At 40.8% G+C, this 15,283-nt stretch overlaps 1 protein-coding gene across 4 annotated transcripts in view; it reads right to left on the bottom strand.

The window, feature by feature from the left end:
* Nucleotides 1-14,932, bottom strand: part of LOC121866984 (CCAAT/enhancer-binding protein gamma-like) — a 45,999-nt gene extending 31,067 nt beyond the window's left edge. For 2 of the 4 annotated variants that reach the window (XM_042366735.1, XM_042366739.1), the window contains exon 1: nt 14,793-14,932. The gene's annotated coding sequence lies outside the window, so the exon portion shown is untranslated. Of the gene's footprint in view, nt 1-14,520; nt 14,701-14,792 lie in introns of all 4 variants that reach the window. The other 2 variants (XM_042366737.1, XM_042366738.1) reach the window with 2 other exon arrangements.
* Between the last annotated feature and the right edge of the window lie 351 nt (nt 14,933-15,283).

Genomic DNA, 15,283 nt, shown 5'->3' with positions numbered 1-15,283 from the left:
AAGGAGTCTGCAATAGACCGGTTGGCCTGTGCATGGCAGCTCCTGTCTAGAGTTACTACCACTCTCTATCATCCATGAATCTATCCAGTCTCCTTTTGAAACTTTCCAGCGCTCTAGCACTTACTGCATAGTTGCTAAGCTTGTTCCACTCGTCCACCACCCTATTTGTGAACCAGTTCCTTCCTATCTCCCTCCTAAACCTAAACTTATCCAACTTAAATCCGTTGCTTCGAGTCCTATCCTGCTCGGATATTATAAGAACTTTATCTATATCCCCTTTATTGATTCCTTTCACCCACTTAAATACTTCTATTATATCTCCCCGCACTCTTCGTCTTTCTAGGGAATGCAAGTTTAATTTCTTTAACCTATCCTGATATGGAAGGTTTCTAAGTCCCGGAATCATTTTCGTCATTCTTCGCTGCACCGACTCTAGTGAGTTGATATCCATTCTATAATAAGGGCACCAGAACTGAAACGCATAATCGAGGTGTGGCCTGACTAGCGCAAGATATAGTTGCAATAAGACCTCCGCACTCTTGTTACTTACACTTCTAGATATAAAACCCAATACTCTGTTTGCCTTATTTCGAACATTAACGCACTGTTTTCTAGGCCGTAGGTCCGGGCTTACAAGTACCCCTTGGTCTCTTTCACAAGTCGACTTCTCTAAGTTGATGTTGTAAAGGCTGTATACATTGACAGTATTTGTTCTTCCAATATTATGTACGCTGCACTTGCTGGTGTTGAATTTCATTTGCCATTTTTCAGACCACCCCTGCAGTTTATTTAGATCCTCCTGTAATGCGTTTGCATCCTGCCCTGAATTAATCTGCCGCCCTATTTTGGTGTCATCCGCAAACTTGCTTATGTCACTGCTGATCCCAATATCTAGATCGTTGATGTAGATTATGAACAAGAGTGGGCCTAGTACTGACCCCTGGGGAACCCCACTGGTTACACGGCCCCACTCAGATTTAACACCATCTACGCTGACCCTCTGCGTTCTATCGGTGAGCCATGATTTTATCCAATTTAAAACCTTCCCCTCGATACCATGAGCCTTAATTTTTCTCAGAAGCCTCTGATGCGGTACTCTGTCAAATGCTTTGCTAAAGTCTAAGTAAATAACATCGTAATTTTCGTCATTATCTGCTACCTCGAAGACTTTCCTAAAAAAACGTGGGGTACGAGCTGGTGACTTAGGTGGGGCAGGGAGAATAGGGGAACTGGTGACTGAGGTGAGGCAGGGAGAAGAGGGGAACTGGTGACTGAGGTGAGGCAGGGAGAAGAGGGGAACTGGTGACTGAGGTGAGACAGGGAGAAGAGGGGAACTGGTGACTGAGGTGAGACAGGGAGGAGAAATGGTGACAATGGGGTTCCAAGGTAGGGTAGAGCTCTGGGGGTGGGGAGAGTGGAATAGCAGAGCCGAGTCCTATCAAGGGGATACAGGCGTTACGCAACACTTCGACACGTGTCCTCCTGGGAGTTACGCAACACTTCGACACGTGTCCTCCTGGGAGTTACGCAACACTTCGACACGTGTCCTCCTGGGAGTTACGCAACACTTCGACACGTGTCCTCCTGGGAGTTACGTAACACTTCGACACGTTTCCTCCTGGGAGTTACGCAACACTTCGACACGTGTCCTCCTGGGAGTTACGCAACACTTCGACACTCTTGAGGTACACCATCGTCGGAAGGTTAATTATCGACAGTGACAGACAATGTTGGTAGTAAGCAGAGTCGAGACACAGCCCCCTTATATATTGCTATGTACGAGAGCTAAACCATTCATTTATGTTTAATCCACAGCAATTCACAATCTCTTAACGGTAATGGGAAGAGGGATGGGGGATAGAGAGGATAACGAAGAAAAACAAGATGGGAGTACAGTGTGAGTAACAAGATGAAGGTTGTAGATGACAAGGGGGGAAAGGAAGGAAGCCAACTTCAGTTCCCCAAATGAGTTGTTTGGTAAGGACGCTCCGTGGTGGGAGTTTGGAGACTAAGAGCTACTCCATCTCCCCCCACTGAACATGGTGGCGAGTGTTGGCTACGGTAGTGAGCAGTGGTGGTTGTTGCTGTGTTCATGGTGGTTCTGTTGCCAGCGTCTGTTGCAGCTCCCACTAGATCTGCAATTGGTAGTGATATGTGAGACCCGGCAGTATTGAGTGGCGTGACCTTTTGGAACAGAGGGGGGCCGAGAGGGGTAATGGGGGTTAACCATAAAATAGGTGCCGGGCCAGACTAGAGGGATGTGCCCCCTCCCCGTCTAGGGAAGCGTTTATGCTCACACCCTTACTGCACTATGTTACTATGCATGACTCGACGCCAAACAATTACTCACTGTCACTTAATATTTGGTGAATGTCTGTCATGGGCGGCCCCAGATATTTTTAGAGATTTCGAGTCCCTCCACGGTTTACGGCACGGCACAGCCATTAAAAGTGGAAGGGTCAACATCTATGCCAAATCCCCAGCTATGGCAGGTGCGATCAAAATAAATCAATATAATAGTAAGTGTACAGCAGAAAACCCATGCCTACGAAAAACACTATACCTGGACAAGGGTATTGTACTATTTATTATTTTTCCACTCATGAAAAAAATATACAGTATAAAGGGAACTAATAGTAACTAAAACTCCAAGTGTAACAGTTTCATAAAAGTCTATAGAGTAATGCTCTTAAATTTGTACAATTCTAGACCAGGTATTAATCGCCAAAATTTTATTAATTAAATAGGCCGCCAATCGCAAACCTTAGTTCGAATTATTCTTACCAAATTCATCTCTAGGGGAACGAATTTCCCTGCTAAGTTTTAAGCTGCAAAACCCTCTTAGTCATTGTGCTTACATATCGTGTAGGCCAAGGTCGCGGCGGCCTGACTGACCCCACGTTACCCCGCATATTTCATACGGTGGGGGGACTGGTCTTAAAGATCTCTAACAGTTAATACCTAAGATAAGGTTTCCTTCTACAGGGGACACACTTAAACCCTCGAGGTTCTTGACACAGATTTTTTAAGAAATTCCCTGCGTGTACTATCCCCGCAGTGGCCTTGACGAGCCGTGCCAAGAGCAAGACCCCCAAAGTAATACAGTATTTACACTGTATAGGTAAACACAAAAAACAACAACAGTTCAGTTCTGGTGCCCTTATTATAGAATGGATATCAATTCACTGGAGTCGGTGCAGCGAAGAATGACGAAAATGATTCCGGGACTCAGAAACCTTCCCTATCAAGATAGATTAAAGAAACTAAACTTGCATTCCCTAGAAAGACGAAGAGTGCGGGGAGATATAATAGAAGTATTTAAGTGGGTGAAAGGAATCAATAAAGGGGATATAGATAAAGTTCTTATAATATCCGAGCAGGATAGGACTCGTAGCAACGGATTTAAGTTGGATAAGTTTAGGTTTAGGAGGGAGATAGGAAGAAACTGGTTCACAAATAAGGTGTTAGATGAATGGAACAAGCTTAGCAACTTTGTAATAAGTGCTGGGACGCTGGAAAGTTTTAAAAGGAGGCTAGATATTCATGGACTAAAGCAAGCGGTTGACATTTTACATTGGGATTGTGAGTACGGGCGCGTTTCAGCATTATGACAATACTTTCGATACTCAGTTATATGCAGAGCCTGGTGTGCAAAAATATAGATAAAGACGAAATATTAAAAAAAATTCTTATTCTAAAATATAATTCAACTCAACTGCGTCCAAGGTATTTTTTATATTAACTTATATAATCAGTGTATATAAGAAAAATATTCCTTTCAGAGCAACTGTTGGGAATAATATCCAAGGACGCATTACACGCACGGCACGCACGCGCACACACACACACACACACACACACACACACACACACACACACGCACACATACACACACACACACACGGGCAAATGCAGTACTAGACAAAAATTACAACAGAATCCCGTTATGTCAGCCACATGAAAGACTCAATTGGCTTAAGAGTAGTAGTAATTACGGAATGTCTACAACTACTAAGTGTGAGACAAACTTCCTACAACAAAAGGAGAAAGGGGGAGGGAGGTGTAGAAGGTTACAGCGCCTCCTTCAACCAGCTCCTCTTTAAGGCATCACGTCAGGTGGCACTGTTTGTTCCTAGTGATTATTGTTCCCCCTGTTAAATGTTTCGCAATAAAGGCGATAAAAGTCCCCCAGCGAGTCTATCACAGAAACCCTCACGATGCCACCTGTTGCTATAAACACGAAATTTCTACAACGAGCACTTCCTTGGGGTGTTCCTTCCATCTAGTATTATTCTAGACCATCTGACTCCCCTACAGTGCGGGACCGAGATGGTCTGCGCAATACAGTTAAAGGATTCTGGGCCGTAGGTGTCCCGGCGAAAGAGCTACAATAGGGAAAACTGCGCACTGGGACCAGACGAACATTCACCTTGAAACCATTACGCAATCCCTTCTTACACACACACTGTTCTCTTAAGGCTGACGCTACAGTTTCTTAGCAACAATATTATTGGACTCGAGTTCTCATAGGACGATTCTCTTTTTTTTGTAATCTTAATTTCAGGGAAATAACCTTCTAGTTATTCTAAAGCTAATGAGAAGAAAAAACACGTGAACGCAGTAAAGTTAGAAATCTGCAACGGCGACTTAAAAACAAACAACAATCTGAGAGCTTAAACCACAACCGGTTTTACGTAATATTCCACCCATTACATAAAGCTCTCAACCTTCCTAGCCACGCCAACCTCTTATGTAAACTCTCAACCCCAACCTACACTACACCAAACCTAACCCCCACACCCCTGATGTACCTCTTACCCCATCTTTTCACCAGTTCAACTTTATTAACCTCAACCTGCTACAATTCAACCCCAGCTACGTTCTATGGAGTAGCCCAGTGACCCAATCCAATTCCAGCTCACCCAAGTCCAAAGACAGCTTACATCATCGGTGAAACCCGTTCCCCCCAGTCCAATTCAGCCAACTCTCAGATTAGTCGAACGAGACAAACCAATCCCGCGCCACGGTGATACTGTACACAAAGTGGGGTTTTGAGCTCTTCATGTACCTGCACTAGAGGAGGATGAAGGAGGCAAGAAACAGGTCCATGGGGCGCCAGGTGGGGTCTCTTCCAGCTGTTGGGTGGACGTGGCCGCCAAGATACCACCATCCAATCACAGCCCTTGAAACACGTTACTGGATTCTTGCAATGACCAAACAGTGGATTCCAAATGAACAACAAATCAGTTTTATCCATCCTACAGCGGTTGTTATTGTTGCTGCACCTAATTTCTTTGTTAAAATTCTGCCCTCTTAAACCGTATGGAGGACGTAAAGTCAAAACACAAAAAAAATCTCCTGAGTCATCTTTTAAAGTAACAACTCGTGAATGGCAAACTGCCTTAATCCAATATTTTATTCGTGTAATGTATATTTTCCATGGAATACAAGAGATAAGTTTCAGTACACATCCCTGATAAACACTTTCCGAGATGATGTTTACAACTAGACTAAATACTGTACACCTCTCACTCCAAGACGCCAGGATAAAAATAACGAAGATATCCGAAAGTCTAAAACCACAATATTAACATACCTGTCGCCTGTGGGGGATGACAAACGCCGAGCTTAAAAAATTAAGTAAGCATATCACTGTTGGCACATGGTTATTGTCACGGCAACATCCTCGTGGAGCACCAACCAGAAAAAAATACTCACTCAAACTAAATCTACTACTACACACGCATGCACCACTCCAGGAAGACAGGGATACCCAGGTGGGGCGGGAGACCATGGCGACAGATGAAGGCCAAGATTATTACCCATCGGTCAAGGTCTTTGGCCCAGCTAATATTACAAGATAACTCGAAGGTTCCTGGTATGAGTACGTAATCTGGTACACGCGAGGAATATATTGGATAGCTAACACCATGTTAAAGATAGAACGAGACGAGCTGTGTACTCTGGTTGCTAGGTGTACAACCCCCTCCCCACCACCCCCCAGTTCACTAGTTGCCGGGTCCCCCCTCTACCATACATTCGTCCTTCAAAGCCAGCCAAGTACCCTCACCGCCACACCTCCCAGTATTGTTTACACACGTGGCGGGGTCACGTGTAAGGCAGGGCGGCCGGAAAAACTGATTACCTGAACCAGGACGTTAACTTCCATATTCCTCCACTGGTTTCTTTCTAAGTTCCTTCAGACACCTCCCATCAACAGTGTTATTAACGTTTCTGTAATTATTGCTATTTCCTGTTTGTTATTAGTGATATCCCGTGTTCCTCATGCCCCACCCTGCATGCCATCTTTAAATCATCTGCTTCCTATCTCCCACCGCCTCACCTCGACAAGAAGGCGCCAGTCCCATTATTTGTCAGGTACTTGCTGGAGGCCGCCACTAAGTACCAACCACACCGGCACCCCCTGCAGCACACTGCACTTGTCTTACACCAAGCAGCTGCATCCCACACCAACCATGGGGAAGCGCAAGAAACAGGGGATGCACAACACGGCAAGCTAAGAAAACACACGTGGTTAGAGATATTAAATATTACATAAGTAAATAAAATTAAGGCGTTCTACAGTGAATCACAATATAAATATTTGAAACTAACAACAGTTCACAACGAAATAAAACTAGCTAGTCAAGAAAGAAAGTGACGTGACGTGACAAAAGAGGAATGATGCCTCTTGGCCGTGCCAAGGTAAACACCCTCGGAGTCACTGTACTTACACAATGACAGTTGCTACGCTGCCCGCAAACCCTAACCCCACCCCATCCCCCACCCTATACAAACCACAACTCATCTGCCAAATACCTGACGTCAGAAGTAAACAAATTAATACTCCAGTATCAGTTTGGCGGATAAGAATAAAGTAAAACAAGCTGTCAGTATCTGACGTAATTAAGTATTTCTAAGTACAGTATATTATAGCACATTACCAAAAAATTGAATTGTCGAGTAAACGAACACAATAAAACTGAATTAATTTGACACGAGCTGAACCTCTCACACACTATACACACGCAAACCTCGATTAGGATATATGAAATGAGTTGGTAAGATCATCTTACGTTACCTAATCGTCATACTCAATTCCGAGTGACAGCCAAGTAGTGACCACCCACTAGGGATGGCCATGCCGAGGGAAGGAGACCAGTGGCCTGTGTAGGATCCCCCCACATTGCTCTTGATAATGTTATCAAGGGCTATTTTGAATCCTAGACCCAGATAACACATTATCTTTGACGTACACGTGCTAGGACTAATACAGCACAATACTGTATTATAATCATTAATAGAAAACTGACATGGCATCAAAGGTTGAAACATTAACGGCAGCTACGAGACGGGGAACTATATATATACCCAAAAACCACAGCCGCCAAAGCAGTGTTAAATGCTGGCGTACTATACTTGGCAACTGTGCTTGATTATGTAACGGAGAGACGCCGGCAATACGCATGCTGCATGCTCTCTATGAACCATGTTTTACCTCTTAAAAACGTAACAATTTAACATCTACCACTCGATAACGTTAGAGTACATGGATTACATTATATCGCGACCAAATCCACACTAACATCACTGATGCTTAGTTTGCCTGACAACGCCGCAAACTTCACCAGGTTGCGTATATCGCCATTCAGCCCAACTACACTGCGATGGAAGGCGTCCATTAAGATGTTTTTCGTTAACTACATACGGAAAGCACAAACACACTCGTTGCAATTTCGAACGATTCAATCGTAATTAAAAAATCTTGATGTCGGTCCGTGACAGCCTAAATCGATACTACGAGTACAGTACTGCCAAACAAGGGACCTACCACACCCACTCCCGCGCCGCGCGTCTACTGTAGTCCCCCCGACACCCAGGACGAAATGCTAACGTTCTTACCAAGGTCTATCCTTGGTTTTTACCATCACAACCAATTTTTTCTTTGATTTCAGTAACATAATTCAATGAAAATACTCGTATGATTTATAAATCCATTATATAATGCAAAAGGGACATTAAATGGAACAGCAGCTACTGTATATGATAAAACAGACTCCACGGAATACCAACCTCGGTAGGTGCACTGGCCACCTTCAAGCTGCCCAAGTATCTAAAATGTCTGGATAAGTGAATTTACACAGAAGGCCAGTATGAACGAAAGGTCTTAAGGGTACAGCAGTACACAGAAGCATGTCACTGAAAAGCATATAGGTACCCTCTAATGGTGAACAGGGGTACCGGTTACATCCTATTAAAGCAACAGAATACTGCTCAGGTAGATTATCCCGGTCCGCATATAACCCCCTCCCAACACACATAAGACGGTGCTGCTGTATACTTAGGTTTAACCAAACCTAACCTGTCCTAATCTAACCTAAGCTAAGCTAACTTAACCTAAATATCTTGAAGACCGCACAACAATACGACCTTGGAGAGCCCTGGCGAGTCCCACAGCAAAAAGCCATCAAGGATACTACTAAAGCCTCCGTTTCGACTTTGCGTTCAAGGTTTCCAGCCTAAAAGTGAACCACAAATGTAAACTGGATAAATCAATCATTATCACCTTCAAACAATGAAATGGATAAAATATGATGGAAGCATTATTTTCTAGAATATGGAAATCAATCAAGCAATATTGCGGTCAACAATACAATACGAGTATACTGTGTCAAAACACCCGACAAGGAACAATCCTTAAAAATGCATTACGGCCTCCTACTGCTCCTAGACCCTATCTCCACCAAAAAGACCACAAAGTAAGGTTCCTCCAGCACAGCAACAACCAGGATGCAGCGAGTGCTCCACCCCCTACCCACCCTGTAGTCCTACGCCTGACCTTGAGAAACTTGTTCCGCCACAAGAACTCTTCGGGAATTTTCACCTCTGTGTTCTAAAACTCCATAGAATCAACTTCTTCAATTTGATGGTGTGTAATGACGCATTACTCAATTACTATCCTGAGAATATGTTTTCGTTATGTAAAGGGTACATGGACAGCACAAAAAATTTACTGTAAATTCGACAATATTGTTTCACCGAAAGACCTCTCAGGAGGCAGCAAACAAAAATATTGATATGATTTTAAGATTTAAATATAAAAATGGTAAGTTCGGCAATAATAAAAGAATGGAAACGTGGTTTCGTGGTGGCAGGGAAGCCTCGCTTTGTTTCGACCAAAGCCCCGTGTACACAGTGACCCCCGACAACCAGTCTCCCGCCTAAACTCGCCACGACATCCCCCTCCCCAGACTTTATTCAACCTCTCCCCCACGCGTGAAACTCCTCTCTTCACTAAACGAAACATCATGCAGAAAGAAAAAAAACTTATACTGTGTATTATTTATATACTTACATGTGAACACGCAAATTATATATATATATATATATATATATATATATATATATATATATATATATATATATATATATATATATATATATATATATATATATATAAGGGGGAAACAACGGAGCACCTTAGCCCAAAGTTAAAAATGCTTTGAAAGCATTCGAGTTAGATGTAGGATAGATGATTAGTGGGTCTCATATTTTTTACCTGACGGAACATGACTAGTTACGTCGCCCTTTCTTTTAAGTTCCTTTTGTGTTGGTGTGCGGATTAGTGGATGTCATGCACAGTGGCTGCCATGCATAGGCCAACCGGCCTATTGCAGACTCATTATTTTCTTATGTTTAGTAAGGTCACCCTGTGTACTTAAGCCCCTCTCGGTCCTTGTAATTCAGTTGCCTCTGAAGATGTCTTGAATAAAGGTGCTCCATTGTTTCCCTTTTTCACACACACATATATAATATATATATATATATATATATATATATATATATATATATATATATATATATATATATATATATATATATATATATATATATATATATATATATAGCTAGAATACAACTTGAATATAGTGCAGGGGCTAAAGGCAGAAAAATAGATTCCTGGATCTTATAGGCCAGTGGTTCTCAACCTTGTTTGCCTCATGCACCCCTTTCACCATATGTCAGAATGTCATTCCCCCCTCCTTTCCAAGATTGTCTGCCTCAAAAAGTGCATTCCAAATAATATGCATATAATACTGAAAATCCTTTATTTTTTCCATATTAGTACATATACATTTACAATTTTACATGGATTATTTTTATAGTGGAGTTTTACAAATTAAATGCCAATTGAAAATGTTGATGGATTTATAAAACTTGAATAAAAGTAAAATAGTTTTTTTTTATTTATAATGAATTACTTAACAGACCAAACTGAAGCATAATGCAATAAACAAAAAGTTCAATAGAATACCAGGATATTGTAAATTTGTAATTAATTTTATTCAGATGAAGATTACAGTCAATGAGAAACCTGTGATTGTTTTTTCTTCGCCAATTCTGGGATACGCGGAGGAGTGCTTGAAAGGGCACAACGCAGGTCATTTTCTACCTCTAATCTACTACGTTGCTTCGTTTTAATTTGCAACAGAGTTGAAAAGCCTGACTCACAAAGATATGTCGACACAAACGGAAGCAATGCACGGATAGCTCTTTCTGCCACTTTTGGGTAGGAATCGCACATCAAGAGCCAAAATTCTGTGATTGATTTCTCATCGAACATATCTCTTGCTCCCGAATCAGTTTCCCCCCCCCCCTGGGGGGAATTCCCCCCTGGTTGAGAACCCCTGTTATAAGCTTTGGTTTAGCCCTGCCCAAGCCAATCTTGGAGTGTCTGCTGACGTTTACCTAACGCATACTCGATCAGGTAAACAGAATGTAAACATCACCACTACACTTTCAGTATTTAAAACCCTTTTCCTGTGAGCGTTTAGCAGGATTTATCTTCATCACTGTATATATATATATATATATATATATATATATATATATATATATATATATATATATATATATATATAGTCATAGATATCTATATTGTATATTCAGATATACAATTACATAATAATACGTACAAAAAAAAGATAGACACTTGCAGAAGTATTCATTCAACCACAGCTGAAATGCAACTGTCGCGCAACAAAACAATTCTCGTTTGGAATCCTCCATTACCACAAGAATTCAAAAACGCTCGGCGTATTTTTATGCGAAGCGTTTTGGAAGTAACAGTCGTCTACAGTAATATACGCGTAATCTGTCATCAACAACTTTTTTTCGTGTACGTCCATGGGAAAGGTCTCAATAAACTCCATTGATTTCTAAGTCGCAAACGGGAAGTGTGAAAGAGGCCTTATACGATTACAGTGAAAGTGATTCCCATAGGCATGACTGCCCGTTTAGGGACAGTGTGGATACAGCACATTCTATATTAAGCCTTCGATACACTGTATCTGCACTCGACCGCATTCACTTCCCCAAGTTGTAAACTTAGGTACCCATTTACAGCTGGGTGAACTGGGAGCACTCGGAAATCAAGCGACTAACCCCCGGAACAGGAGGCGATCGCTATATCTACTGGACTGTCGGGCTCCTCGGGATTACAGTAAACATTAAAAAAAAATGTTTATGATCGGGCCACACAAAAACTTCTCAAAATGTTGTTCAACATGATTTGCATAGTTGGAACAGCCAATTTTGATTAATGGTTTGTTTAAGAAATTTGAAATATCCATTAAAACTAAATTTGGGTGGTTGAAATGGAATATTGTACTCAAAAGAACATTCACAGCAATTGCGGGGATACCTTCTTAACCTACCTTCGAAATCAACAACTTTCCCAATCAATACTTTTAAACAAGGAGTTACGGTTAGTACTATACTGGTAAGTAATGGCATGAGAATAGTTCACCAGTTTTGTTTCAGATTCAGTAAGGTGCACCCACCAACGTTCACTCACAACAATGGTCGCAAAGTTACGCAATGTTAAACCCACACACCAGGAATAAAACCGCGTTAAGTCATGCAGGTTTCACAACTTAAACTCAGGACACGACTGGATAGTCACGTAGGCCTTACATCCCCAGGCGAAGAAAATGTTTGTGGAATCACGTAGACTGCGCCTCACTCGGGACAATTATGAAAATCGCCGAGCTTTCTAAGCTCGCCGGCCAATACGACTTACGATGTAATGACACACCCTAAAATAACAGTCTCGTGATTCAAACTGAGTACAGCGTTCTCTTCCTGCCCTAAGGATCACAGGTTCGTGGCCAGGAATGGGTATAATCTTTAATTAACGTGAAGGCTCAAGATTTTCAGCCTTGCCCCCTCACCGTGAAGGCGATAGACTTCCAGTGGACTGCCTCCTTATTTACCGAAGGTTTAGTAATCCATGTTGTATCCCCGCTGCCCCCAATGGGACCCATTTTCACTGTACAGTATACACATTCTTCCGTCCTTGACATATTGCAGGAATACACCAAACATCACTTGTATAATCCAACTAAAATGCGATTAAAGTTTCGATAGTTGAAAAATTTGGAATCTGTGTTAAGTGCTATTTACTATCCTGGGTAATATACTACATATCAGTAATATTTCTGGACAAAATAAAATATTTCTGTTCATAATATGAGCATTTTCCTGCAAAAGGTACGATGGCTTGCTGTAGCGCACATACATATTTAAATATCTTGCTTGCTCCGATCACCATCCTTACCTTTCACAGGTGTTCGTACAAATTTTGGGCGATTACCATCACTAATGTGGGAGCGTTACGGTCTAACCAAAACCTGATGTTCAAGAAATGAGCACACAAGACTGGTCACGTAGATCGCCCCACCCAGCTTGGCATCCTCGCGCGACGAGCATAAGGCGACACTAAAATTCAGATCACTGGAACTTACACCATTACGTATATATGATCCCAATGTTTACACATCTAAGGTTTAATTTCAATTACATAAAATCAACAGCGTAAAAACTATGATAAATATTACGTAGTATCAAAATAAGCGGCTTGACAACAATTGCATGGAATAACATGTTCAAATACGTACTGCTGACATTAAATTAGTAAGCAAGGATTATTGTATTTAAAAAAAAAATATTAATGATAATAATTCTATCTGAAATGCCAACATTGTAATTATACAGTACTCTATTACCTTGCAAGAAGAATAGCGCAATAGTCTCACCTGTCACTAGGTACCCCTGCGTGTGTGTGTGTTATGTAAGTACAGTACTGTATCATCTATTTGCAATCAATATCTACCACATTTATACAAAAATTGGCTGGATACAGTCACTTAAAATATTCTACAGTAGCATCAAGTTCTTTAAAATATATATATATATATATATATATATATATATATATATATATATATATATATATATATATATATATATATATATATGCAAGTAAATCACTGTAGGTGCGCGTGATCTAGGTATATATCATTAAGGAAAGAAGAAAACACGAACTGTGTTTTCTTTCTTGTATATATATATATATATATATATATATATATATATATATATATATATATATATATATATATATATATATATATATATATATATAAACTGAAGGTTCAATGCACTCAAACCTATACTTTCTCTTGTAGCGAGCTCACAACCCGTCAGTGATAGAGCAAGCCTATTGCAAGGCCATATTCAGCTCGAGTTAAGAAACCCGTCGAAGAAGAAACTAAATGAATACGTCGAAGTCTGGGAATGCCGAATTTTGTTCAGTGGTGACCAGACTAAAGGCATTATATCTAATTATTACTTTATACAGACCTACTGTTATCGGTGTGTTGCCTACATTTGAGTATAAAAGAAGCAAACCCGGATAAAATAAAACGAGATGCCACTCAACTATATAGTGGCAATTCATCACCCAAAAAAACAGCAACACACTGATGTAACTCATTTTAACGGAAATGAACCATCTTAACATTTGAGGCAATATACAAAACACAAAGGAAACGCCTGGTCAGTGACGCAATGCATCTGGCACTGATGCAACACATACGGACAGGACCAACACACTGTAACCGGGGACAGAACACCTGCACCTGTTTAACACAATTGAGTTCCACCTTATCTATGAGGCATTTTAACATGCCACCCACACAAAACATGTACGTACGTATGAATGTATGTCAGCTACTGTGCATATATTTTATATATCATTACTATTCACACAACATATATGAACGTCTTCAGTTACTATATTGCATTAATACATATACTGTGTAATACTTTCACACAAACGGTAAACGTTTTTACATTGGCACTCTTGGGAATAATGTCCCTACTTGGGCTACTTCTATGTGAATAAAACACTTAAGATTCTATTCATATTTTTTTCTTCAATACATTATCACCATTCTAACAGGACAACTTTTCATCACTTGCTGAACACAAAAAGGTGCAATACATTTTCAGGCGAACTTTAAATTTGTACTCCCTTTTTTCGTGATACTGTACACTGCAATCAGTATATTAGTGATTCCTAGTGTCACAAACATTATCATTGGGAAGTGTTGTACACACTCCTTACATGTTGTAAGCACGAATCAGTAAAATAATATTACTAATCTCGTTTCTTACCTTCAATTGCTGGGGATTTTCTCTCTAGAAGACACTTTGAAACGGTCACTCATAATAAAAAACGCGCTCAGATCTTCACGTGTGAGTCTTGCCATGACCTCTGATAGAATGAGGGTTTCTAAACCATGACGAAATCTAGGTTCCTGTATTGCATCATGATTCAGACAGCTGCGCGCCACACTGCAACACGAAGTGAGCTGTCACACTCAACCTTACACAAAGAAAATCGCAGCGATTATGAAGTTTGGAACCATGACAACTGAGGTACTTACGTTTCTTTACTTCATTTGCGTCTCTGACAGGATTCCACACAAGAAAAATTAAACAAATGTGAGAAGAATACGAAAATTCGTAAAGCGGTGTTGCCGTACGTCCTACTCTCTCGTAGCCATAGTTGGAAATGAGATGGGACCAACAGGAAGATATCCAACAACAACAGTGATGGTGGTCTTACGCCACATTGTTTGTCCATAGTATTGAACTGCTGGTTGAATTTGAGGAGTGAAATATAATGCAGAATTAGCAATATAATTTATATTCATAATAATTTAAGCTTAAAAATCGATAAGCGGATTGCCGCCTGTTTTATTCGGTAAGGTTGGTCAGCCTGTTGAATGACGAAACCGCTTGGCTGGAGTGGTGATCGCTACACGCGTTTGTCACTGCATCATTGCGCTTGTTTTCAGGTCATTTATGAAGGATAAAACATCCTTTACAAATATATTTTCATTATATTTTTGTTTGGTAATGCTATGTTATTTGA

The sequence above is a fragment of the Homarus americanus genome, unplaced genomic scaffold (genome assembly GCF_018991925.1).
Source record: "Homarus americanus isolate GMGI-L3 unplaced genomic scaffold, GMGI_Hamer_2.0 scaffold20888, whole genome shotgun sequence".
In the NCBI taxonomy this organism is placed as follows: domain Eukaryota; kingdom Metazoa; phylum Arthropoda; class Malacostraca; order Decapoda; family Nephropidae; genus Homarus; species Homarus americanus.
Note: the sequence above shows the minus strand (reverse complement) of the source record. Positions and strands in the feature narration are given on the sequence as shown.